Below are 27,040 nucleotides of genomic sequence, written 5' to 3'. Positions count from 1 at the left end.
GGAAACTTTAAAGAAAGCTTTGTTAAAAAATATTAGCCCATGCAATGTTAAAAGTGAAAGTGAGAAAATGTAGTAGTGTAATAGCAAGCACAAGGATGTAGATTTCTCAAGCAATAATTCACAATACTGCTCCTGGGTTCAGGAGAACTCCAGCACTCATGGGTCTGGAATCGCATAGCTCATACAATTCATGATATGTCACTGATATTTGAATACAATTAGCAAAGAAATGTATTCAGTGCATCGTGTTATAACTTTGATTTATTGCTCTCTGCTAGGCAATATTAAATGGAGAATCAATTTTAGCAAATGGACCCATTTCTCTCTCTGATCAGTCTTACATGGGAGCACAGGTTGCGTTTTGACGTTACTGTGGAAAAGTCAACCTTCCAATTATAACTTTTTAAATTTTAAGGTTTTGTTTAAATTGGTTTCCAAGGGTCCTTTAAGACCCTACAGTGTTTTATCACATTGCCTGTTAACAGGATCAAAATTAAGTGAATATCATTCTACCTGGCAGGCTATTGCCTTAAATTAAGCTTTGTTGCAACATGCAATAGTGTCATCCACTGGCAGAACAGAGAAACGGGCTACACAAGCATTTCTGGAAGTGTGAAACAGAAATGAGCATGAAAATATTAGATTTCATGGCAGAGATTGACTTGGCTAATGATTAGTCAGTGATAATGGAAGCACTACAAAATCTGTTCTAACAGTGCCAAAAGTAGCAGAGTCAATGAAAAGATGAACCATTTTTCAATGGCTCCATATAGTACAGAACAATTCATAGCTCAGCAATTTATCAGTTTCAAATATACATAATGTTTGATTGTAGATGTCAACTCGCTAACATACAGTTTTAAAGAACCCCCCCAGGGTAATCATGTGGGCCTTTTGTGGTGGTACTCTCACCATTCCCATAAGAATTAAAGTGGCATACTCAAGTTTTATCACTGCTCTTAACAAATAAAAGTTATCTTTTAAAATGTTATTAAATATAGCCCCTTTCTGCATCTGTGCCTTTTGGCTTTATTTATTCCCCAGATTAAATGGCAAAAATAGTTTCATTTCTAAAAGAACTCAAGCAATTTAAAAGAGATCAGAACGATTTCAAAGTACATTGTATAGATGTGAACTGATCCAAATGAGTGTAATTCCACTGGTGTAGCAGCAGCTACAGTCTTTGTCAAAATTAAACATTTATGAGGCAGTGTTTATTGTTTTTAATTAGAGGTGAATGAATAATTTGTAATGCATAATTTATTCAGTCAATTTCACCTCTTATTCTATCTCTGAATGTGTCAGTTCTTCAAAAGCATTCACCAAATAATTTCAGTTAAAAACTCTATCAACTAATTTGTGGTGTGCTTGTTGAGAATAATAGCTGTTCTGGGTTTGATTCAGCATATGGGTGTACTCCTTTTTTCTGCATAGAATCATAAGGCTTCAGGAGGTCATTGAGTCCAGCCCCCTGCCCAAAGCAGGACCAATCCCAACTAAATCATCTCAGCCAGAGCTTTGTCAAGCCAAGACTTAATAACCTCTAGCGATGGAGATTCCACCACCTCCCTAGGTAACCCATTCCAGTGCTTCACCATCCTCCTAGTGAAATAGTTTTTCCTAATATTGAACTTAGACCTCCTCTACTGTAACTTGAGACCATTGCACCTTGTTCTGCCATCCATCACTACTGTGAACAGCCTCTCTCCATCTTCTTTGGAACCTCCCTTCAGGAAATTGAAGGCTGCTGTCAAATCCCCCCTCATTCTTCTCTTCTGCAGACTAAACAAACCCAAATCCCTCAGCCTCTTCTCATAGGTCATGTGCACCAGCCCCCTAATCATTATGGTTGCCTTCTGTTGGACCCCCTCCAATGTGTCCACATCCATTCTGTAGTGGGGGACCAAGAACTTCTATGTTAGTAAATTGTAAAACAAACAAACAAACAAACAAATAAATAAATCAGGGTTTCCTGTAAAAATACTAGCAAAGGACCTACCCACCTCCGTCACACCACCAGCAGCTCATTCACTAAAAATGTGATATGTCCCATCATGTGCCAGCAATGCCCCTCTGCCATGTGCATTGGCCAAACTAGACTGTCTCTACACAAAAGAATAAATGAACACAAATCCCACATTAAGGGTGGTAACATAGAAAAACCAGCAGGAGAGCACTTCAGTCTCTCTGGACATGCAGTAACAGATTTAAAAGCTTCAGAGGGGTAGCTGACAAGAAATAGTCTAGTAGCACCTTAAAGGCTAACAAAACATGTAGGCTGTGTCTAGACTGGCACGGTTTTCCGTTAAAAGCATTTGCGGAAGAGAGCATCTAGATTGGCATGGACGCTTTTCCGCAAAAGCACTTTTTGCGGAAAAGCGTCCGTGCCAATCTAGACGCGCTTTTCCACAAAAAGCCCCTATTGCCATTTTCGCGATGGGGGCTTTTTTGCGCAAAACAAATCTGAGCTGTCCACACTGGCCCTTTTGCGCAAAAGATTTGCGCAAAAGGACTTTTGCCTGAATGGGAGCAGCATAGTATTTCCACAAGAAGCATTGATTTCAGACAGTAGGAAGTCAGTCTTATGGAAATTCAAGCGGCCAGTGTAGACAGCTGGCAAGTTTTTTCGCAAAAGCACGTGCTTTTGCGGAAAAACTTGCCAGTCTAGACACAGCCGTACAGTAGATGGTAACATGAGCTTTTCTGGGCACAACCCAATTCTTCAGATGACAAATATAAAAACAGATTTAAAAGTGTCCACAAAACATATTCAAAAACAGATTCCAAAGAGAAACTGCAGAGCTACAATTCATTTGTAAACTTGACACTATTAATCTGGGTTTGAATGGGGCTGGGAATGGCTCACTCACTAGAAAAGGAATTTTCCCTCTTGTGGCATTCACACCTCCTCATCAGTTGTTGAGAGTGGGACACATCCATCCTGACTCAATTGGTGTCCCAAGCACTGGTCTTCCATTTGATAAGGTAACTCTCTTCTATTCATGTGCTAGATATATATGCCTGCCTCTGAAATTTCCACTCCATGCATCTGAGGAAGTGGCTTTTTGCCCCCAAAAACCTATATCCAAATAAATCTGTTAGTCTTTAAGGTTCCCTCTGACTTTGTTTTTTTTGTTTTTGGGTTGTTTTTTTAATACAGATTAACATGTGTACTCCTCTGAGACTTGTCACTACATCTAATGTACTGCTTTCATAATTAATATTTATCCATAAAGAATGTCAATGCTATCTTCAATAAAAGTCAAGGTCACACTGTTCTCTACTATTATTGTGAAATGTAAGGACAAATACCATGTAAGAAGCTGAGTGTGTATATTACATTGAACAGGTGTTCCTGCAAGTCTAAATCTAGACTGGTTCACAAACAGGTTTCTGCTAGGCAGAGGATATGGACACATACCTTTCTGTCTCCATTCATATGTAAATTAAGCATTTTAAGCTAAAACAATGGCAGTCCCATTTGCATAGAAGTTCACATGAGTGGCTCTTTTACCATTAAAGTGCATCTCACAGAGTCCCCTATTCCCCCTCCCCATTCTCCACCTACCAGTTGGGTGGGGGGCTCGGGACCTGTGCTTTGCACTGGGATGATGGGATAGAGACTTCTTTTGCCTCGCGGGCTCCACACCCAGGAAGTATACTTGCTGGGACTAGAGGCTTCAGCAGGAAAGGAGCTGAAACCACAAGTCACAGAAGGTGTGCCCTGGCTCTCGTGATTGCCATATGTGGCTGGGAGGGTCAGTAAGTTTGAACACCTCTGGAATGAAGCATGGCAGGCCATCTTGATTCTGGGGACAATGAATGACATGGGGGAATATTAAAAAAAGGAAAAAGACAACCCCTTGATCCTGAAACTAAGAAAATCCTCTAGCAGTGCAATTACATTCATGATAATGGGATCTCCACTAACCTTGGTTGGAAATGCTGCAAGAAAGCTGTGAGTCTTTGGGTTAAAGCAGAGTGCTTTTAGACAGATGGTTATTCTGTTACTGCTGCATCAAATTTCTAGAAAGCATGTATTGATTTTGTATTATATGTTACCTTTCTGTTTCCATTCTCCTTATTCACTATCTCTTAAATCTTAACCTTTGAAATAAACATATGATTGTTTTTGCTATAAATATATTCATGCAATAGAGTTATACAGGAACTGATGTGCAGGTGAATCCAGCAATCTGGAGTGTACACAGTCCCTTTGGGGTTAGCAAATCTGGTATTTCTGTGCGTAGACTAGGATAGGAGATGGCTATCACAGTGGAATATTTCAAAGGGTCTCGGGGACTGCAGTGTACCTCCTCTGAAGCGGCAAAGCAAACTGAGGGTCAGCATTGCCCTGAGAATATTGTTCGAGTGACTAACAGCTACCGTCATCAGGGAGTTGACACCCAGTTAAACACTAACAAGTCTCTTTCACTGTAAGCATTAGAGTTATAATGTGACTCTCAGTCCTGGATACCCTGATAAAGTATCGCAATACGTCTGGCTGCTGCTGCTTTTAACATTTCAGACGCAGGAGGGTATCACATAATGCAAGCGAGAAGTAAAGGTTCCTGGGCTGCACAACACATTATTTATTTTAATACCCATTTTAGTGACACATTTCTCCTCCAGGGCTGGTCCAAAAACCATTGAAGTCAACTGGAATCTAGTGGGCTTTGGATCAAGCATCAAATTATTATTGCTTTTATTTCCTTAAACATGTGATCTTTATATTGAGGTGCTAATTTGGGAAAATCATAGGGTAATACATTCAATGGGCGTCTTTCCTTTGACTTCATATGGACTTTTAAGCCCCATATGCCCTAATAACATTGAGGGCACACAGATATCAATTGGAATCAATTTCAAAACTCCCATTGCTTTCACTAGGGCTAGAATTTCACCTATAGCTGTGGCCTTGTTCTGTGGGAGTTTACGGGTGGTTCTAAATAAATGGCCTGTTATTCTGGCAATAGTACTTTAATGCTACTCAGCACTTATAATTTGTATATTGATAGTATCTAGGAGCTCTGATCACTGTGTTAGGCACTGTGCACATATACAGGGATGATCCAATATCCAGTGAAGTCAGTGGAAGGATTCCAATTAACTTCATTCATCACCAGATCACTCAACGAGGGAAAAATGCCTACAGAAAGAGACTACAGTCTGTGACTTTATCACTTTTAAAAGGGACTAACATTCATGCCCCATTATTATTTTTTCTTGCTCTAATTCTTATAAGTGTAAATGCTATAAAAAGAAGAATGCCCCATGTTTAAGAATAAATTAGAGAAGTATCAATTTATTTGTGTTCTGCTTCAAAAACCCATCTTTGGAGGTTTTTAAGAACAGGTTATACAAACACATGTCAGGGATGGTCTAGGTATATTACTCCTGCCTCAATGTGGGGAAGGGTGTTCAGTACAGGAGGAGTACATTTCAGTGGCAAGTAAGAAAGAAAGATTTAGGTATGGCTAGACCATAAACCTTTGAAATGCTATTGATTCCTGAGAAAATTGTACTTTCAAGCTGCCTTTATTAATCATCTCTCAATAAAGAGTGTAAAGAATGAAGACTGTAGTAAATTAACAGACAGGTACTTATGTTCATTTTTGAACAAAGCTTCTATCTGGTAATTAAGATTCTTGGTACAAAATGCCTCCAAGTATGAACATCAGGCAGGTTGGTTCCTCCTGATTAACTTGCTGTCATTAGGAATCACTAGCATTCTTTATTAATATTCCACAATCATTCACTTTTGTTGTTGTCAGTTGTTCTGACTGACATTCCTATAAGCAAGAGATATAATGCATCTTTCTTATTATTAGGAACTCTGATATTGCTCACCATGTGCCAAACTTTTTTAGGGTTACTGACTATCAAAATAGGTTATTGACCACACTTATTGGTCAGTCTATCCACCACAAATGAAACTTCCACAACACTGCCTTGTCTAACTGGCTTTTTTCCATGGTTTGCTTCTAACAATGGGACCTTACTGATAGTCGAGTGCAAGGCTTTGACATGCGGATTGCATAGGAAGAATATTCTATGCATTTCAATCCCTATTTCTCCAAAATTCACTCCTGCTTCACCACACTCAGCTGTTTATAGTCCTCAGCCTTTGGCATCTTCTTTTTACCTTCCACCTGGGCCATAACACCACCCTCCAGCCAAGAGCTACAGCCAAGTTCTTTCAGATTGCTGCTTCTCAGGCGTACTCACAGATACTGGTTGGAAACAAGACATTTCACTCCTAGTCTTCAAACGAAAGACAATATTGCACACATTGCAACTGGAATGATTAATGTGAAATAATTACAACACAACTTGCAGGTTTTGTGAGGTACCTAGAAGTACTTTGCCATAATGAAAACAATGCATATACAGCACAGTGGAAATAATATGACAGATCACTGGTGTTGCTAATTTTTCACTTGGCATAATAACGCCAGCCCTCCCTCAAGCTGATCATAGAATCATAATCAGGACGAGACCTCAGGAGATCATCAAGCCTAGCTCGCTGCCAAAAGCAGGACCAATACCAACTACATCATCCCAGCCAGGGCTTTGTCAAGCTGGGACTTAAAAACCTTTAGGGAGTCATTCCAGTGCTTCACCACCCTCCTAGGGAAATAGTTTTTCCTAATATCCAACCTAGACCTCCCCCACTGCAACTTGAGACATTGCTCCTTGTTCTGCCATCCCTCACTACTGAGAACAGCCTCTCTCCATCCTCTTTGGAAACTCTCTTCAGAAAGTTGAAGATTGCTAACAAATCCCTCCTTCTCTTCTGCAGACTAAACAAGCCCAAATCCCTCAGTCTCTTCTTATCTCCTTATAGGATATGTGCTCCAGCCTCCTAATCATTTTCATTGCCTTCCACTGGAACCTCTTCCATCCCAAGTGCAGGACTCTGCACCTGTCTTTGGTGAAGCTCATCAGCTTTTTTTTGGCCCAATCCTCTAATTTGTCTAGATCACCCTGGACCCTATCCCTACCCTCCAACATATCTAACTCTCCCCCTAGCTTAGTGTCATCCACAAACTTGATGTGGGTGCTCTCCATCCCCTCATTCAGGCCATTAATAAAGATGAACAAACCTGGCCTTAGAACTGATCTTTGGGGCACTCCGCTTGATATCAATCACCAACCAGACATCAAGTCATTGACTCATTGAGCCTGACAATCTAGCCAGCTCTCTGTCCACCTTACAGTCCATTTATCCAATCCATACTTCCTTAACTTGCTGGCAAGAATATTATGTATCAAAAGCTTTGCTAAAGACAAGATGTATCACTTCCACCAACTTCCTCATGTCAACACAGCCAGTTACCTCATTACAGGAGGCAATCTGGTTATCCAGGTATCACTTGTCCTTGGTGAATTCATGTTTACAATTCCTGATCACTTTCCCCTCTTCTAAGTACTTCAAAATGGGTTCCTTGAGGATCCCCTACATGATTTTTCTGAGGGCTGAGGAGAGACTGACTGGTCTGTAGTTCCCTGGATTGTACTTCTTCCCTTTTTCAAAGATGGGCACCACATTTGCCTTTTTCCAATTGTCTGGGACCTCCACCAGTCTCCATGAGTTTTTAAAGATAATGGCCTAGGGCTTTGCAATGACATCTGCCAACTCCCTCAGCATCCCTGATGCATTCAATTCAGCCCCATGTATTTGTGTATGTCTATCTTTTCTAAACAGTTTTTAACTTGTTTTTTCTCCACAAGGGCTGCCCACCTCCTTCCCGTACTGTGTTGCCTAGTGCAGTAGTCTGGGACCTGACCTTGTCTGTGAAGACAGATGCAAAAAAAGCATTGATGGTTTGCTACTGATTCTGGCTCATGCATTCCCCCTTATAAGAAAACTTGTAGTAGAAGTTATATGCCATCATAAGCAGTAGGTATGGTAAAAACTCCCAATTTCAATGAAGATTCACAGTAAGGCTGAGAATTTAAATGCACAAAAATCAGGAAATTAGTCGTTAAGGGGCACTTAGCAAACTTTGCCTCCTACAGTAGGCTTGTTAAATACCTTGACATATAGGACCAAATCTGATCTCACTAAGATAATTTTTTTTTTGGTCATTTGACATCTGTAAAGCAGGATTTGACCCATAAGACCAAATGCCCAATTTAAGTTATTGTGATCAGATACTCATCTGGCATAATTCAATGGAATGCTATTCACTTCAGTTCATTTATAGCTGCTGATGTACTACCCACATTCTCATCTTCTGTGGGAGTAGAAATGGGCCTTAAGGACACTCCGGCTACATCTACACCGCACAGTGATTTCGGAGTAAGCTATTCTGGATTAGTTATTCTGAAATAGCTTATTTTGAAATAGCATGTCTACCCTGCAGGGAAGCCTCAAAATTAATCCAAGGCAGGCTTCCCTAATATAGATGTGCTATCTCGATGTAGAGCCCCAGGAGGAATAACTTAGAATGGCCCTGGTGAGGGGATATTTTGAAATAGCAGAAGTGAAGTGCCTTATTTCAGCTTGCATTATTCTTCAATAGCAATTTTGGAATAGGTGTTATTCTTCATAGAATGAGGTTTACAGAAGTTGGAATAAGCCATCCATTACTTAGAAATTATTTCAAAATAACAGAATTGCTGTGTAGACGCTCGCATAGTTATTTTGGAATAATGGCCGTTATTCTGAAATAACTTTGTTGTATAGACACACCCTCACTGAAGATTTCTTTTTAAAGCAATGTGAAATCATAATTGACTACAAAATGCTATATATTATATATATGGACACCTATAGTTTCAGAAAATAATCACCCTCATTCACACTAGATTGGTTTGCATTATTCTTGATTATTAATTATTTAGAACAACAATAATTTCTATGATTATTAGAATTACCATAGTGCCTAGGAGCCCTCATTAGGGATGAGAACTGTATTGTACTAGCTGCTGTACATATACAGAACAAAAATATGGTTCTTGCCCCAAAATGTTTAAGGTCCGAGTATATGGTATGATATATTGTTCATAATTGTGTGATTATGCACTGGAAACATACTGAATAGTTAAAATGTACTTTTGCATAGACAAGGGGGATGACACAGGAAAGGCAAAGCATAGCCAATGATTTAGAGGTTTTCCTAAAACACTGCTTTATAACGTTCTAAATAGTTGTCCTCATCCCTGCAACAATAATTACTGAAGATTGGAGAATAACTGTAAATTTGACAGAAGGCTGGTTAGAGTGGAGGCTTAGCACTCAGAAGACCCAGTTCAATTCACTGCTTTCCCACAAACTACTCGAGCAATTCATGTAGAGGCTGTGTGTCAGTTCCCCATCTATGCACTTGGTTACACTAGCACTGCCGTACCTCGCGACAATTTTGTGAGGGTAAATGTATTAATGTTTTAGGTGCTCAGACTTGATGTTGACAAGGGCCACATAATTACCTAAGACAGATGGAGAATGATCAAACATTTATAGTAGCTAAGTCTAGTCATTCGGAGAGCAGTACTATCAGCCATTTAGAGCTCTCGTAAATCACTAAATCTTTTTCAATCAAGAAGAACATACTTTAGGCTGAATCCCACTCCCACTAACTTCCTCAGCTATGCTCTGTGTTTGCTTGCCAGGCAATTAAAAGAAATCCATTAGGAATATTCAGTCACTAACATTTTTTTATTCAATGCCAAGGCATTGATCATTACTCAGGACCAAATGAATGCCAAATCTGAGAATAACACTGAAACAGAAACTTTTTTTTTTGGAGGGGGGTGGCACTAAGAAATCCTTTTCTCTACTTCAAATTCAGGTACCTCAGAAATACCCTTTAAAACCCAACAACAAACTCACTCTTGGTAAGGCAAAACTTTAAAAAAATGCCACAAAAGGATTTTATTTTTCAACCCAGATGATTGCATGTAATTAATGAATGCCCCCAAATTTGAGCAGCATTATCCAAACCCTTTACTACAACATTGCTGCCTTCATGCTTTTTATAGTATGTTAATTGAACAAACAAGGATCTCTGACTTGAACAGGAATCTGTCTTTTGACAAGGACTGGAGCATCTAGACTTTAAGCATCTGCTTTGGAAATATTTCAGTATCAACCTGCCCTTTCCTAAAAGCAAATTAATGGGGCAGATAAGCAGTGAGTGGGCAAAGTTGGCTAGTCATGTTCTCTGCAAGGAAAAGGAACATGCCACGAGGAAGATAAATGCCACGATAAATGAGTCACACACTTCTAAATTGTCTGTTCAGAATACAGACTGCAATCGTAGTATTTTGGGGCGTGAGGGAATTTTTATAGAGAATTTTTTGCAGTTTTCTTCAGATGCAAAGCATAGCATCACACAATGAGTACAGTATGGTGGCCTATAGTTTTGGGGAGGAAGAGTGGCGAAATGATATTTTTCCAATACATCCTAAACTTGACAAGTGTGCATAAAAAATGGGAGGTTGGAACTTCTTTTGGTTTCCTTCAGAACCATACAATATTCCTGATTCAGAAATGAAATTCAACTTACTTTTACCTTTTAACTCCGGTAATTAATTTATATCCGTTAATATCACTTTACATTTTAAGGGCTGTCTTCTTAAAGAAAAGATTTAGAGAGTTACTTTTATTTATGCTCAAATTCCCCTTTAGTTATCTAGTCCTTCAAATTGAGGTGAGAGGAAGATTGTGGCTTTGAGATTTGCAAAGCAGAAAGTCTAGTTCTGCATATCAGCCTTGATAGTCCTGGTCCACACTGACCAGGAAAATTGGCTTAAGGTACACAATTCCAACTATGCAAAATGAGTAGCTGGAGCCAGGTTACCTTAAGCTGAGCCTTGAAGGTGTCCACAATGTAGGAGGCTGATGGGACTGCTTCCCTTACTCCTTGCAAAAGGAGGCGTACCAGATGCCAGCAGGAGCTGCCATCAGCATTTGATTTACAGGTCTAAACTAGACCCGCTAAACTGAATGCCAGAAGATCTACCTCCGGAGCATCTGTTTCCAGTAAGTATAGACTACCATTATGGGTATGTCTATCAATGGTAATGTCAGAACCTTTACAGATACCAATGTAACAAAGATGTAGACTGGAGGAGATCGGGGAGTGAACAATTTAGAGTGAACAATTTGTTCAATTAGTGTAACCAACCCCTTTTCCTAATAGAGAATTAACTGTGACTGGAATATATATGCCTGCTTCTGTAACTTCCACTCTAATTCATCTGATGAAGAGGGATTTACTCAAAAAGCTTATCCCCTAATAAATACATTAGTATTTAAGGTGCCATAGGACTCTTCGCTGTTTTTGCAGATACAGAATAACAGTCCCTTTGAGGACTGGAATTAACTGGTTTGCTATTCAAAATAATTCAGCAAATGTTTTATATTGCAAATTATCGAACCTTTTATGATTTCTCCCCAATTATTTATTTATTATAATTCATATGTGCACCATCTTATAGGTTATCTAATTAATTTGGCATTATTTCTGCTTCCTGGATGATAATCAAAAGACACAAACAGCTTTCAAGATTGTCAGGTGCAAATATTTGTGCAAATAATTACAACAGATGAATATTAGCTGTGCTCTCTTAGCCCACAAACATTCTGGCAAATAAAATTTCATTCACAGAAAAGGTCACTAATGGGGTTGCATGAATTTCACAAATCACGTTTTATTCAAAGGATTGCTTAGATTTTTTCTCACGTAGTATTCAGCTAGCTGTTTCTAACTGGATACAGTTTAAACCTAAAGACGGCAAATATATTTTAACCTGTCAAGGAAATGCAGCCTGTAATTACAATTATACCATAAGTAGCACTGTGGTTGGATTTCCTAACAATTTCCACTTCAGTAATGGGTACTCTGTTTTTGAGTGCAAGGTATAATTCTCATAAAGCATACAGCATGCAAGCAATGTCTATTGTAATGAATCCACAGCCTCTTAGGAACTTTACACCTGTCACTAGGCTTCACATCATGAACACATGTCAGCTCCCCCATGTGGTCATCTCCCTTCACATTGCCCATGGTGTATAAGTTTCCCCATGTGAGCAATTTATGTAGAGGATGCATGGTGAACTTCATGATTCACAGAGAAAGTGACAAATAATTATCTTGCTGCAGATCCCACTCACTGTCAATCTGGGTTTGATTTACTGAGAAGACAAAGTAGCTGTCTCAACCAGTTTCATACCAGACATGGAATTTATGCTTCAGCAGAGTTTTGGTAGCATTTTAGGCTATGTCTAGACTGCAAGCCTCTTTCAAAAGAGGCTTTTTTGAAAGATACTTTCGAAAAAGCCTCTTTTGAAAAAGAGCATCTAGACTGCAAGCGGAACTTTCAAAAAAGCAAGCCGCTTTTTCAAAAGAGAGCACCCAGGCAGTCTGGATGCTCTCTTTCGAAAAACTCCTGTTTGCATTCAAGAACGCCTTTTTTCAAAAGAGCACTTTCGAAAAAAGGCGTTCTTCCTCGTGCAATGTGGTTTCCCGCTGTCGAAAGAAAAGCCGCGTTCTTTCGATTTAATTTCGAAAGAACACGGCTGCAGTCTAGACACAGGTGAAGTTTTTTCGAAAAAAGGCTACTTTTTTCGAAAAAACCCCTGAGTCTGGACACAGCCTTAGAGACCACTATGTCAGTGTAGACAACCACAAACCATGACATACATCACTGCCAACTAGAAAAGGACTCCGTTTCCTGAAGGTGAAGCTTGAACAAAGCTGATAAGAATGTTGTGGCTTGCTATAGGGGTCAAATGTGCCACCCCCACAGGGCTAGAAAATTGTTCTTTTGTCTTCCAGAACATCAGAAAGTGCTGGTACCAGCTGAAGAGCAACTGAAAAAAAAAACCGTTTATCAAGAGAAAAGGAAAGAAAAAGGATCGGGATTAATCAAACATCAACTCTAAAAAACTTAGTGGAAGGATAATAGTTTAGTAATTGTTTAAGCTAGGTGGATTCTAAAAATGTCTCCACAGGTAAACAAGAAAAGGAACTAAAAGGTTCCTTTTAAGAACATTCCTGCTTCAGCTCCTGCTACCCCTGTGGAGGCTGACAAAGGGAGCAAAGAGTGTGCCATGTAAAAAGGAGGACTGGGAGTGGGGTCCCAACACCCCTCCACAGAGTTTGCTTTGTTTTAATTGCCACACTAATGAAATATTTAGCTTTTGCAAAACTTGCACACTAACCGTGAAAGGGGCTTGGCCAGAGATAACAATAAATCTGCAAGTGGAACATCAGAAAATGTGGATAAAATCATACACCAATGCTCACGACAATAAGGAAACTAATAACCTCACCATTGTAATAACAACTGATTGCCCAGTTACTCTGGTGCCAGGTACCTTAAAAGGCCTCGAAAATATTTGGAGTGAATCATGGAATTGCATGGGTTGATATAATGAAAGACATTCTTAAACTGTGCTGTGGTCCTCTTAGGGGGACGGTATTTGCAATGAATGCAACCAGTGTCCAAATCTCCTTTAAAGGAGGACAGGTGTGTACTGACAGCCAAGGAAAGTACAAGATGCTGGGCTACCCCTCATTTAAACACAACTATTTTGCATATTTTGCACACTGGCATTGAAAGAACCACACATTCCTCTGTATTAGAACTTGAGTGGCATCTCGTAGGTAAGAAATCAAACACTGAGATCAAGTCAAGCGTTAATTATACCGGCATAGTGCCCGTAGAAGTCGGGCCTGCTGACTTTGGATGGGGCCTCCCACTTAAAGCATAGACAGAGGTCACCCCGGAAGCATGGCAAATCTTTGTGAAGCAATGGTCTATAATAAAGTGTCCTCAGCTGAGAACGATTAACCGAGTTCTCAGGAGCAAGGGGCAAGCTCTAGCTATCAGCACACAAGGAATTGTAACAGACCTTTTAGATGGCCGAGTCCACCCGGCCCTTATGGAAGTGGTGAGACCCCCATTTCACCAATACCCCTCTGTGGGAATGGATAAACAGAGAATCCATGAGAATACAAAGGCCGATATGGATGGGTCATAGCATAATCTTTAACCTTTGAGCACCCATGGGCATCTCTCACACTCAAGTAGCAAGAATGGTGATCTCCCTGCTAGTGTTAAGACGAGGTCATGTTACCAGAATAAAAGGTGTGGCATACTCTGACGTCGCTGTTAAAGCACTGTACCCCAGTGAATGTTGCACCAACTCTGACAAAGAGATTCTATGTACATGTCCATATAATGCTTTAACGAATCTGTCTAGGTTTGAGGTGGCTGTTACCAAGAAACTAACGCATGCAGAGTTGGTCCAAATAAACTACTGATATGTGACTGCCCAGAACCACTCCATCGAGTTAAATGGAAATCTCTGCCCCTCAACACACCTATCCATGTGCATGACAGTCCCTTGCAAGGCAATCCTGACTGTTAACGGGGCACGGCTCTACCTTACTCCACCAATGATGAGTAACCTAACATGGGATCTGGAATGGCACTACAGCAGTAAGTACCTAGAGGAGGGTCTACTAGCCCTTCAGGCGAAAATCAAGGAGTTGGTGGCCGAGGCCCAGAGTTGCATTCGGGAAGGCCGACTGAGGTACACTCAGATAGGGGAAACCGTGGACCAAGCTAATACGCAGTATTCCAAGGCCCTAAACCAGGCAGTGGAGGTTAAAGCTATAGTCATGGGTTAAAGCTATAGTCTCAGGGGATGGAATACCCTGGGGCTGAATTTGGGTGTTGTTTTGCCAAATTATGTGGGATGTATCGATTATACATTCCTACTGGTATTAGTTCTCCACCAACAATTCCAAAGTAAGCTAAAACCATTAAAATTGCTGTATTTAACCTGGTGGGTTAAAGAACCCTAGGTTAAGAGAAGGGAATGTAGGAACAGGTTTTTAACCCACTGTAGCCCTTAACCCTTTGATATATACGTAAAACCTTAAACTACGGTCTGTGGCTAAGCTGTCCCCCCAGAAACCTGCTGTTCAGCTGGAGCAAAGAGACAAGGCCTAGCACGGCTAGCTGAAGCCAAAACAGATAATAGGAAGCTTGGAGAAAACAGGACGGACACAAAAAAGCAGCCCTGTCTGTTTATAAGCTAGGCAGCACAACACCAAATGGACAGCCATAATTGGATACCACCAGGGCTCGACAAATACGCTCACCCGCTTGCACATGGCAAATAGATATTACCAGCTGGTGAGCTGTGATGGGGTGGGGCCGCCCCACGGCGGGGAGGGCAACCCACCTCACACTCCAACAGCGCCGACTCCCGTGCTGCACGGGGAGCGCGGTGTTCTGACAGCAGTCTGCGCTGCTTGCTCCCGTGCGGCCACCCGGCCGAGCGGTGTGTAGGATGGCTGAATCCTGGGACAGAAGCTGGAAGCAGGGGCGGGGCCGCATGCAGGCGTAGGGCAGGGCCAGTGTGTGTGTGTGTCCCTGACATCAGGGAGAGAGGCACCGGCACAAGAGAGCGCTGCGTTGAAAAGGGGAGTAGAGGAGAGCGGAAGAGAGGAAAGAGGCAGAGGAGATGGAGGAGAGTAACGGAGGGAGAGTGGAGATCAGTTGAGTGAGCTAGAAGACGGGGGAGGAATGAACAGTAAGAGCGGAGGAGAGAGGAGGGGGATGGGAGACGGCGGCGTTCAGAGAAGGCAGGAGGGAGATGGGGAGTGGAGCAGAGCTTGGGGGCAGAGGATGGGGGCAGAGGATGTGAAAGGAGGAGTGGAGGTAGGAAGCAGCCCAGGGCGGGGCTCCTTAGGAGTGCCGGCGGACTGCTGAGTTACAGCGACTACCCCACCAGTCGGACAGAGTCTGGACGGAGTCTGTCCTTAGGGCCCTGGGCAGGGGCTCATGAGAAAGGGTGAGCCAGGGCCCCCCTACCTCCGCCTCCCACCTTTTGAAGGGGCTGAGAGCAGACTGACAATTGAGACGACTTGGGAACAACCGAGTGTAGCTCATCCCAGGGGAGACTAGAGGTCGGCTGGCAGCCAAGGAGGGACACCCCTGTTCCTCCTTTTCTCAGCCCAGATGGTTGCAGCGCCCTCCTTGGCTGCCTCTGGACGTAGCCCCAGTGATCCTGCTATTAGGGGTTCTGCTGCTGGTGTTGGGTCCTACTTGTCTGCTGGCCCTGCACCCAGAATCCTGGCTACCAGCCCTTCATGAAGGGAGGCCCCAGCTGTTAGCCCCAGTTTCAGAGGGTGGTGAAGGGTACAGACAGGGGTGCAGATAAGGGTGGGGGCAAGTGCAGCTTAGCACCTCCATTCCAAAAACTACTCCAGTGCCGCTGATGCAGGCAGATCCTTCCACGGACCCAAGGTTCCACGAAGTCAGGGGGCTTTTCATAAGTGCAAGGACCTTTCTAGGCAGAGCCAATTGCAGGATCTGGTAGTTAGTTGGCTGTACAGGGTGCCTGACATTCAGTTAAATGAACTAATTCCCTCCAGAAGAGGACTGCTAGACTATTGCAATACTACCTTTCCATATTAGAGTTTCTGAACATGCATCATGCATGTTGAGTCACAAAGTGGCTATTCAATTCTGCTCAACTTTCAGTCCTCTTTTCATTTCCTGTCTGAGATGCTATTATCCACTGAAGTGCTAATATACCATTTTGTATGATTCTTAAAAGAGCCTGTATGATGTGGCTGTGGGGAACCCTTTCCTGATACTGTGCTCATGCATTTGAGCACAACATGTCAATAGCTTTGAAACACACACACACACGCACTTACGCACGCGCACACACACACACACACAGCTACTATTATAGGCTCCGTTGAGAGCCTAGAAGAGCAGGCCTTTCAAACTCATGAGTGAAGCAGCTACCCTAACCCAGGCCAGTTAGGAATGTATGTTGATAGAAAGCTCTTCTGGGTATTGTCTTTAGTTAACAGGTGTGTGACAGGGAGAGAAAACACTTAAAAAATTTAGCTAAAAGTGGTATCGTGGCAAGGAAGTTTTCTCCTGAGTTCAGTTCCCCCAGTGTTTGTGGGAATGGGATTTCATACCTGCTTTGTAAACAGACAGTACCACATCAAGAATACCAGTCTCCATCATTAATTTCTCTTCCCAGTTGGAACAGCCCTCAGGACCCTGAACTTTAACTTGTGATTCAGGTAAAAAAGAGGAAACTATGAAGATCTGTGCAAGGTTTATTGAAGACTCATGTGACAAGGATATATGTGGTCTCTCTATTTTTAATACATTTCATTTTATTAACTGTGTAAATGTATATAACCCATTTCTTTGTAAACTCTGCTTTTTAAAAAATACTGGGGAAATTGCCAGGTAGTCTAAGTAGTTACTGGATTCAATCTCTAATGATTGCAAAGATGCTTATTGAACCAAAGGACATTTACATGCTGATGGCAGCAAGTAAGCAAGACTTTGTCACTTCCTTGATTACAGGAATTGATTTGACTTTAGGAAGAGTGACTTTAATTAGCTGTGCAAATGCTATTAATTCCAATTAATCTTCTCACACTGTCAAGACCAAAACCCAGGGAGAAGATAAATTGCAGCAAATCAATATAACTCTTGTTTTCACCAAGAACAGGTGCTTACAGAAAAGAAGAATGTCATTTATAGGTGCTTGCATCAAGAAGTATATAAACAAGACAGTAATTCAATGTAGCTAACCTCTAGATGATTCGTTATAGCCCATTTATATATCTTTTTAATTGCTTTGCATTTGAGGGACAGTATTTAACCTGGTGGTTTTTGGAATTAATCCAATAAGAAATGTCTGTTTTAAAACACACAGTAGAGCTAAATTAACTCTTTCCCCTAGAAAGCCTTAAATATGGATTTATAAAATAATTAAATATACTTTAGAAAACTTAGGCAAGCATTAAGTCTACATGCTTGTCAGCAAGCCAGCTAGTAACCCTGTTCTGCCATGCCCATCACCTAGCTAATTATAAATCTCAAAATCAAGTTATAGCAGGACAGACACTATTTTTAAGCCAAAGGTGTTATTGAAAGGAGGATAACTGGGAGGAGCATAAGCTACATGGTGACAGCCTGCATAAAAAGAACCCACCATTTTTTTATGAAACAGATTACAAAGTGATTGGCTGACACAGAACAGACACAAGGGTCAAAGACAGAATTTATGTATGTGACAATGGGACCTCATTACACACAGTGTCAAAAGCAAGGCTGCGCCATGGTCACTTGGAGTCTGACTCTGATGCAATGCAGCCGTAATGGCCAAAACCACAGAAAATTAATCAGATAAGTACAGGTCGAAATTCTTCAGATTTGACTGAGGCCAGCTCCCACAGATGTCAATGAGTGTTGCTAGAGCTCTAATAATGCAGTTAGAGGGAGTGTTTTCACCATCCCCTGTGGGTTTCACATTGCCTTCCACATAAAATAGCTGAGTGCTAGTTAAAGGCGGCTTGAACATCATGGCAACCCTGGTTCTTCTCCCTTTTCAGGAGAAAGCACTTAGCAGTTGCTCTAGGATTCCTGACACCTGACACTATACACATAGGCTACGTCTAGACTGGCATGATTTTCCGGAAATGCTTTTAACGGAAAAGTTTTCCATTAAAAGCATTTGCGGAACAGAGCATCTAGATTGGCACGGATGCTTTTTGCACTTTTTGCGGAAAAGCATCCATGCCAATCTAGACACGCTTTTTTGCGGAAAACAAATCTGAGCTGTCTACACTGGCCCTTTTAAGCAAAAGTTTTGCGCAAAAGGACTTTTGCCTGAATGGGAGCAGCATAGTATTTTCCGCAAGAACACTGACAATCTTACATGAGATCGTCAGTGCTTTTGCAGAAATCCAAGCGGCCGGTGTAGACAGCTGGCAAGTTTTTCCGGAAAAGCGGCTGATTTTCCGGAAAAACTGGCCAGTCTAGACACAGCCATAGAGTTAATCACAAGATCCCAGGAGATGGCCTGGAGGCTCACTAGCAGAGCTCATAACTCTTGTTCTGCATGGCACACTGTGCCTTCTCTTGATCCCAGGAATGATTAGAAAGAGAACATCCTCTGATCTTTGTATTTATGGAGGCTATAAGCTATATCTGCACTGCAGGATACCGAAGGACTCCCGAAATAGCTATTCTGCCTCTTTTGAGTGCACCTGTTATTTCAAAGGAAGCTGTATTTCAAATTAGTTTGCTCTCAAACACATCTACAACATGGTAGCCTAATGGCTCCCCAACAAAGACAATGATGGGCTCTGGAATAGCTTAACCTTCCTGAGAAAGCACCGGACAGCCTGTAAGTAATGGCTGCCATGATTCAGTAAGGCATGAAACGGCATGTGACCAAGCCACATGGCTATTGACTCAATTTTGGAATACCTGTATTTTTCCACAATCTTGCTTAGGATTCAAGTTTGAAGGAAAGGTTTCTGCTATATGCTAATGCTATATGAGACGGAAAGTAACATCATTGGTTGTTCTTCATTCCTCACACAAGAAAATTCCTGGAAACACATAAGGAACAAAATGTCTGAACCTGGGGAAGTGCTGTACCAATGCTAAATGAATTTCCAGCCTGTGTATGAAAACCTGGGTGTAGCTTGGGACTTGAGAATCTGCAAGCCTGCAGGGTGATAATCTGCTTTGATCTGTTTGCTATCACTTCTCATAGAATCATAGAAGCCTAGGATTGGAGGACTCCTCAAATCAGGGCCAGTATGAACTAACTCATTACAGCCAGCGCTATTTCATGCTCAGCCTTAAACACCTCTAAAGATGGAGATTCTATCAACTCCCTAGGAAACCCTTTCAAGTGGCTCACCACCCTGCTAGTGAAATAGGTTTTTTTTCCTAATATCCAACCTAGACCTCCCCCACTGCGACTTGCGACCATTGCTCCTTCTTCTGTCTTTTGCCACCACTGAGAATAGACTGGCTCCATCTTCTCTGGAACTCCCCCTTTAGGTAGTTGAAATCAAATCTCCTCTCACTCTCCTCTTCTGCAGACTAAATAAGACCAAATCCCTCAACCTCTTCTCATGAGCCATGTGTCCAGCTCTGTTACCATTTGCACTGTCCTCTACTGTCCAATTTGTCCATATCCCAGCACATTCGTACATCCCCCCTCTTCCACTGGGCCATGCAAGTCCATAGTGTGAGATCACAAAGCATCCCTTACTTCTGAATCTTGGGGAATACCATATTCTGCACCATTCTCTCAAAGCCAGCAGTCGGCAACAGACCTGTAGCAACTTTACTAGTTTCCAGATAGTTATAGCAACCCTCTTTTGGGCAAGCAAGGGAGACCTCACATGTCTCTATGTACACTAGTTAGGTCAAGCTGCTCAAGAAGTTCCAGAAATGTGGATTTCTTCATGTGAAAGTTATGGATCCACTTCTGGTCATCCCAAGTCTTTATCATGATGTCGTCCCACCAATCTGTGCCTGTGGCCCTGCACCAGGAGCAATGGTCTACATCAGTGTTTCTCAACCTTTTTTTTTATAAAGTACCCCTTTAAAAAATTATAAGTACCCCCAATGTCTACAGTTTTCAGAGACACCATTTTCTTTCCTACCATTGCAACATATTTGTTTAAACAGCTTAATTCTAGCCGGGCGGGCAATGGAATTTTTGGGTGTAAAAAGTACAAAAATAATAAAATACTGTAAAACTTAAAACAAAAATTCAGTTTTTTCCAAATTTTAGTTGTGTTGATATACCCCCAGACTTCTCTAAAGTACCCCTAAGGGGACTCATACCACTGGTTGAGAAACACTGGTCTACATAGAGGGCATCAGAAATTATATATTATATAGAGAAACAGCTGCCAGTGAAAGTCTACAGTGTCAGGCTATTTCCCCTCCTCTTCATTCAGCAGATCCATCAGGAAATTCATCAGGTATGTTTGGTGGGCTGTTTAAATGTCCAACCCAGCCTCACAGATACTCTGCCAGTTTCCTGACACAAAACTGAAAGTAAAAGCAAGAGAAGCTCTTCAAATGGCTTCCATTTAAGCAGCTCTGGTAGGTAGGATTGTACAGAACATAATGTCTGCGTGATACGCTAAGTGGGTCAATATTCGTATAACATGTATGGTGGGCAGTAGTTTTCCTACAGTGTTTGAAGGGTTTGAGCAGTTACATTGTGAAGGGGGAAGCAGAAGGGCCTCTATTAAGTGGTTACTTAGACTCAGGTCTTCACATTGAAATGTGGATGTCAGAGCCCTATGTTTGAACACAGTTAGGAAATTCTTAGCCTGGGGTTAAAATAAAATGTAAATGCCTAAGCTCTAGTTTTCCTAACACAGGTCAGCAGATGTAAGTCCCACAAGCTCTGGGCTTTCGTTGCAGTACTGACATACCCAAAGGAACAGACTGACGTTTAGCACCGAGAGTCATAGGTATATGCATGGCAGAACAACCAAGAAAGATAAACAGAAAAAAACAAAAAAGTGAAGATTGGATTTCTTTCTTTATATCTTTACAGAAAGATTTTTCAGCACTTTATAAAACAAACTTCTACATTTATGAACTTTACCATTTTGAGGTATGAAAAATGATACTTCTGCTCATGAACCAAATATAGGCATTTATTTGGATTTATATAGTAAAGATCAGTGCTCCTATCCACACATAATAAAATCTGTAATTGGGGCACTGGTATTTACAAATGTTTGGTGAGTATAGCCTGTAAGCAATTTATTTTTCATTAATGAAACTTTCCTAAACTTGCAGTTAGCTCATCCATATCCCTTGTTATCTTATCTTGGTTCCTCCCACTCATTTTCTGCACATGATTTACTATGCTTTCTTTGCATTAGAACTTAATAACAACAATAATTTTGCTTTGCAGTTATATCTAAATTCTTAGGATGGCATCCATCATCACCATAGCTTTTGAACATATTGATGGAGTTTTACTTCTTAAAAAACACATGACTTTAAGAATACTTTACATCTAACCGCTACCAAAACAATACATTACAAGGATCTTGTAAGGGACCAGGACATAGGCAATCTGGCCCAGTGGTCACAGTTGGTCCAAGGTCTCTTTGTTGGAGGCAATAGTTTTGAGCAGGAGTAAGATGAAACACAAGAGCTAGAGATCAGAAGTAACATCAGGTCACGGTCAGGAAGCAGGAGTCAGAATCAGGAGATTGGGAGATAACAGAAAGTCAAGAGGTACAGCAGGCTGAAGTCTATGTACTTGCCCAGACAGTTTCCTGAAGCAACATCTGGGATTCAATAGGGGGCTCAGCCAATCAGCTGGTCACACTATTACTCTGGCTTCCTTCAGTGCTACTTATTGCTGTGCTTACTGTGTATGGTGCTACATCTCTGCATACGGCTTCCCACTGAACATCTATTATCTCAAGCTCTGCAGATCCTGATTCAAATCCACAGAGCCACAGAGATTGACATGGTTTACAAAAATGGATAAATATGATCCCCATGTTGCAGATAAGGCAAATGACAATGAGGTTTAGTGAACCATTTCAAGTCACATCGAGAGTCAATCTCAAGAATAATACCCAAGATTCTAAACACCTGGTCAGCTGCTCTGACCACTAGACTTCAAAGCCTTCCAGACTAGTTAAGAATGCCGCATCCAAAATTTATATTAACTTGGGTGAGTGGAGCAATGTTGTAAGGAAATTGGGGGAAATGGATGAATAAATTAATTGTTAGTAAACTGAGGATGAAGAGGGACAGAATATTTAGAAAAAAATAAGAAAGGGTTTAGGGTTTGGAGGAAATAAGGATTCTGCTGTGTGATGAATTTGCTTCTGGTAATTGTGTCAAACCATAGAACTTTTAGCATCCAGAGTGACACAGAACAACCAACATCTCAGCGGTTAGTCCTACATTGCTAGTGTAGGACAGCCAACTTCAAGGCACAGTTCATGCTAATTTAGAGCAGGGACATGTGGCTGGGACTCCCTCACTGTAAGTGAGTTGCCTGGTCCCTTGGCTATGCTGCAGTTGGTTCCCCCACCCCCTCAAACCATTTAGTTGAAAACTACCAGAATTTGAAAAGAAATTTTGTACTGGACTTTGCTGCGATAAGAACTCACAGGCCTAGATCTTGCATCTACAGGAGTTTGAGGAAGACCTCAATTTCTTGTCTCCACCAGGGGCCCAAGCTTGGATACTATCAAGGGGTACTGAGAGGCTACGACTTGCAGGAAGTCCTGTTCCAAAAGGGCATAAACAATAGCTCTTTGTGATTTCGTAATTAGATACCATTCTCCATATAAACCATAAGACATTTCTGGAAGTTGTCTGAGTTGTCAGTTTGCCTCTGCATGGGATCAAGAATTGGCAGACCCACCCATTTTTTAACAAGGGAATAATTTGTGGGGTAGGGTGCCCTGTAGCTCCCCCAAAGTGCAAGGTTTGGATGAATATGGAGTGGTACAGACTGGGACTGCTCTTCCCAGTGGGGGCCCTGATGATTAACTCCCCACCACGAAGCTCAGCCTCTGCCTGCAACAATAGCCTCTTCCCAGTAGGGGGCTGAGGTGGACCGTAGCCCCTTATTGTCTTGAAGTCTGGCCATTCTCAGTGGCAATGACCCTGCTCTTCTTCCTAAGGCACCATGCCCTGGCCTGAAAGTCGCCTCTAGCCCACGTCCCTGCTCTCTACCCCTGGGGCACAAACCCAAGGGTAGGTATAGGATTTGGAGCTCCCACAGCAGCTCAGACTTCTTGGACAGCTCTTACCATGACCCAGTTTCAGCTTTCCCTTGGCCGGGTGGCAGGGACGTAGCAGTGAACAGGGTCTAGTTGGTCTCTCATGCCTACGGAGGTTCTAGAAGTCCTGGCTCCCTACGACTTGTCTTGGTCCCAGACTCCTGGTTCTTGACTTAGGCTTGGCTCCAGAACCTGATCCTTGATTTACCGGCTTCTGTTTATGGCCATTACTGAACCCAGTGAAAGACCCTGGCCTGGCCCAAACTAAATTCTCACTTCACTTTTCCAATGTGGTTATGGATCAGATAGCATTTTGACCTGGCTTGACCCTGGATTGATCTCAGCCCTTAAGCACCAATACTGAGCTTCTCGCTTCATGCCCACAAGTTATCTGAACGGACTCTGATAGTTGTGCTGTGGAACAGCTTCTTACCTTAGAAATAAATGGCCTGACAAATTTAAAGCCAACTTGTCTCCCATGATCATTAAATCATTGCACCTTTCTCTAGTGTTTAAATAGAAGTATAGTAACCACCACAGTGACCCAAAGAAAATCATCACACAGTGTTATCAGAGAGAAACAGTTATTCCCTAAGTTTAGTGTATAAGTCTTTGTTAACTGTATTCAAGCTTTATTTTTCTTAAATTCTGCTGAATGTAGTAACACAGGAAATGTGCACAAGGAAGTCCTGGTTCTGATTTCAGGCAATCTCAGTAAAGAGTGAGATACGGGAACAGAGGCCTAATCTTACACCTACCTTTGCAACACAAAGAAATGATCTAATGAAAGTCTATTGCTTTTAATGTATTGTTAATGATTTTCTGATGTTTCAAAGAATTCTAAAGTAGGTTTTTGTTTTTCCCTAGTTTCCCCATACTCTGTTATATTGCTGTTTCTGAGAAAGCAGGAGATAAAGGGATGCAGATGTGTCCAACAGATGCATGCTCTGGGACCACAGTAGTTTTTTGTAGGATTGGTGTGTGACAGCTCTGAGACCGTACATCCCTCATTCAACTACCTTTATCATAGCTTGGAAAAGAAAAGAAAATGGAATTGAATACAAAATAGATAGGATGAGCAGATCATGATAAACTCAGAAACACAGCTTCTAAAATGTACTGCACTTGTCAAGCTTCTGACATACATTTTGAGTAGTTGGAAAAAATAACCAAAGAAAACATTCATTAGTAAAGTTCGAGTTACTTCCACAGTTTGTAAAGATGATGCACCCTTTGTTTTCTGAGAAAAAACATCTCTCATAGACTAATGTATTAGTGACTTTTTCTATTAATGTATGACCTAAAATGAAAAATATACTACATTAAAAAAAACATGCACCATATCAGACTATTCAGTTTTGTGGGCACATGTGCCAACATTTTTCACCAATGATTCAATAAAAATAGCATCAAGTTCCTTCTCTGTGGGAATCTGGCCGAGAACATAAGAGACCAAAAAAAAAATCAATGTCCCTAAATGATTGTAAATCTGTTTTTGCAATAAACATTTTACAAATCAAAACCTATTCGTTTTGTGAAGCTTTTGACCTTCAAAAAACTTATATTTTGCTACCTTTATAAGGACATTCAGTACAGACCTAGTAGCATTGTCCTCCTTTACCTAGGACACCCACTCCTTCCAACAGAATAAGTGTAATGTGACAGCTATGGTGATTTCTTGAAATATCCTGGACAAAACTTACTGAATTAAATTTAAGTGTCTTGGGAGTTCATTGTATTAAGAATGTAAATGTGTATGTATGTGGAATGATATGTAATTTATTTAAGGAAGAGCGTATATAAATTCTGGGAAGTATCAAGAGTTTTAAGAGACTCTTTGAAACGTGGTAGGCAAGCAAAGTTAATGGATTCTGAGGAAATACTTGAGGAGGGTGGATGCAAATTACCTGCCTTCAGATCCATCCTTCTGAAGCTGCAACTTGAACTGAAAGCCATTGTCTGTCTGATGACCTATTCACAGTTTCTTTAGAGATCCAAAAAGGATATAAAGAGTGACTCTCAGATTCATGCGTGCTTGCTGATTCTGAGCCAAAATAGTTATGAACTAGTAAACACAGAAGAAACTTCTTTGTAGGGGCTGAAGGACTGTTCACTGGTCAGAGCCTTTTCTGGAGTTAGGGTGATCTCTAGTAAGCTTATTATCAGAGAAGGACTATTAGCATGAGCTGGTGAATGGAAAACATACCTCTAACAAATTGGCTTATTTAGCCTAACGGAAAGATGGCTGATGAGAGATATTATAGAATCATAGAATCACTGAGTTGGAAGAGTCCTCAGGAGGTCATCAAGTCTAACCCCCTACCCAAAGCAGGACCAACCCCAACTAAATCACCCCAGCCAGGGCTTTGTCAAGCCGGGATTAAAAAACCTCTAGGGATGGAGATTCTACCACTTCACTAGGTAACCCATTCCAGTGCTTCACCACTCTCCTGTGAAATAGTTTTTCCTAATATCCAACTAGACCTCCCCCACTGCAACTTGAGACTATTGTTCCTCATTCTGCCACCTATCACTGCTGAGAACAATCTCTCTCCACATTCTTTGGGTAGTTAAAGGCAGCTAACAAATCCCCTCTCACTCTTATCCTATGGAGACTAAATAAGCCCAAATCCCTCAGCCTCTCCCCATAAGTCATGCGCTCTAACCCCATAATCGTTTTTGTTGTCCTCTGTAGGACTTTCTCCAATTCATCCACATCCTTTCTGTAATGGGGGCGGGGCTGAATTGGATGCAATACTCTGGATGTGGCCTCACCAGTGCTGAATGAAGGGGAATAATTACTTCTGTAGATCGGCTAGTAATACTCTTCCTAATGTACCCTATTATGCCCTTAGCATTCTTGGCTACAAAGGCACACTCTTGACTATAAACATAGTGAAGCATTGAAAAAGTTTGTGCTAGTTTCTCAATTAATTACTCCTTTGCTTTCTTTCCAAGGACAGTATTTTTACCAGTGACCAAACATCTCTTCTAGAAAACGCACATTTATTTTAAAAAGGGGAAAAAAACATAAAAAGGAAGAAATAATAAAAGGTCCAACAAAGTTACAAAATGTACCAGACATCACCCATCAGTTGTATGGGAGCTCCAATAGGCCAAAGTCTTTCCAATGCTTCACCAAGGGCTGGGTCTGTCCTAGGACCAAATATACTTTTGATTGCTGGATCAAAAGGAAGATTCTGAGTCTATTTAAATTATGAAGATTTGCCCTGTCTTCCAGGTCTCTGAAAAGAGCTGAACCAGTATATCAATCTTCAAAGCCAGCCTTGGGGATTTACATTAATCACCTCATAATGATTCTAAGAACACAGAAAAATACATTCCCTATATTGGTACAAAAGAGAATGAATAATCCATGGCTTATATTGTCCAGCCCAGTGTTTCTCAAAGTGGGCTGAAAAATCACTTTGAGAAACCTGTTATCT

Source organism: Pelodiscus sinensis, chromosome 6, assembly GCF_049634645.1.
Source record: "Pelodiscus sinensis isolate JC-2024 chromosome 6, ASM4963464v1, whole genome shotgun sequence".
NCBI lineage: Eukaryota > Metazoa > Chordata > Testudines > Trionychidae > Pelodiscus > Pelodiscus sinensis.
This window is presented reverse-complemented; position numbering follows the sequence as displayed.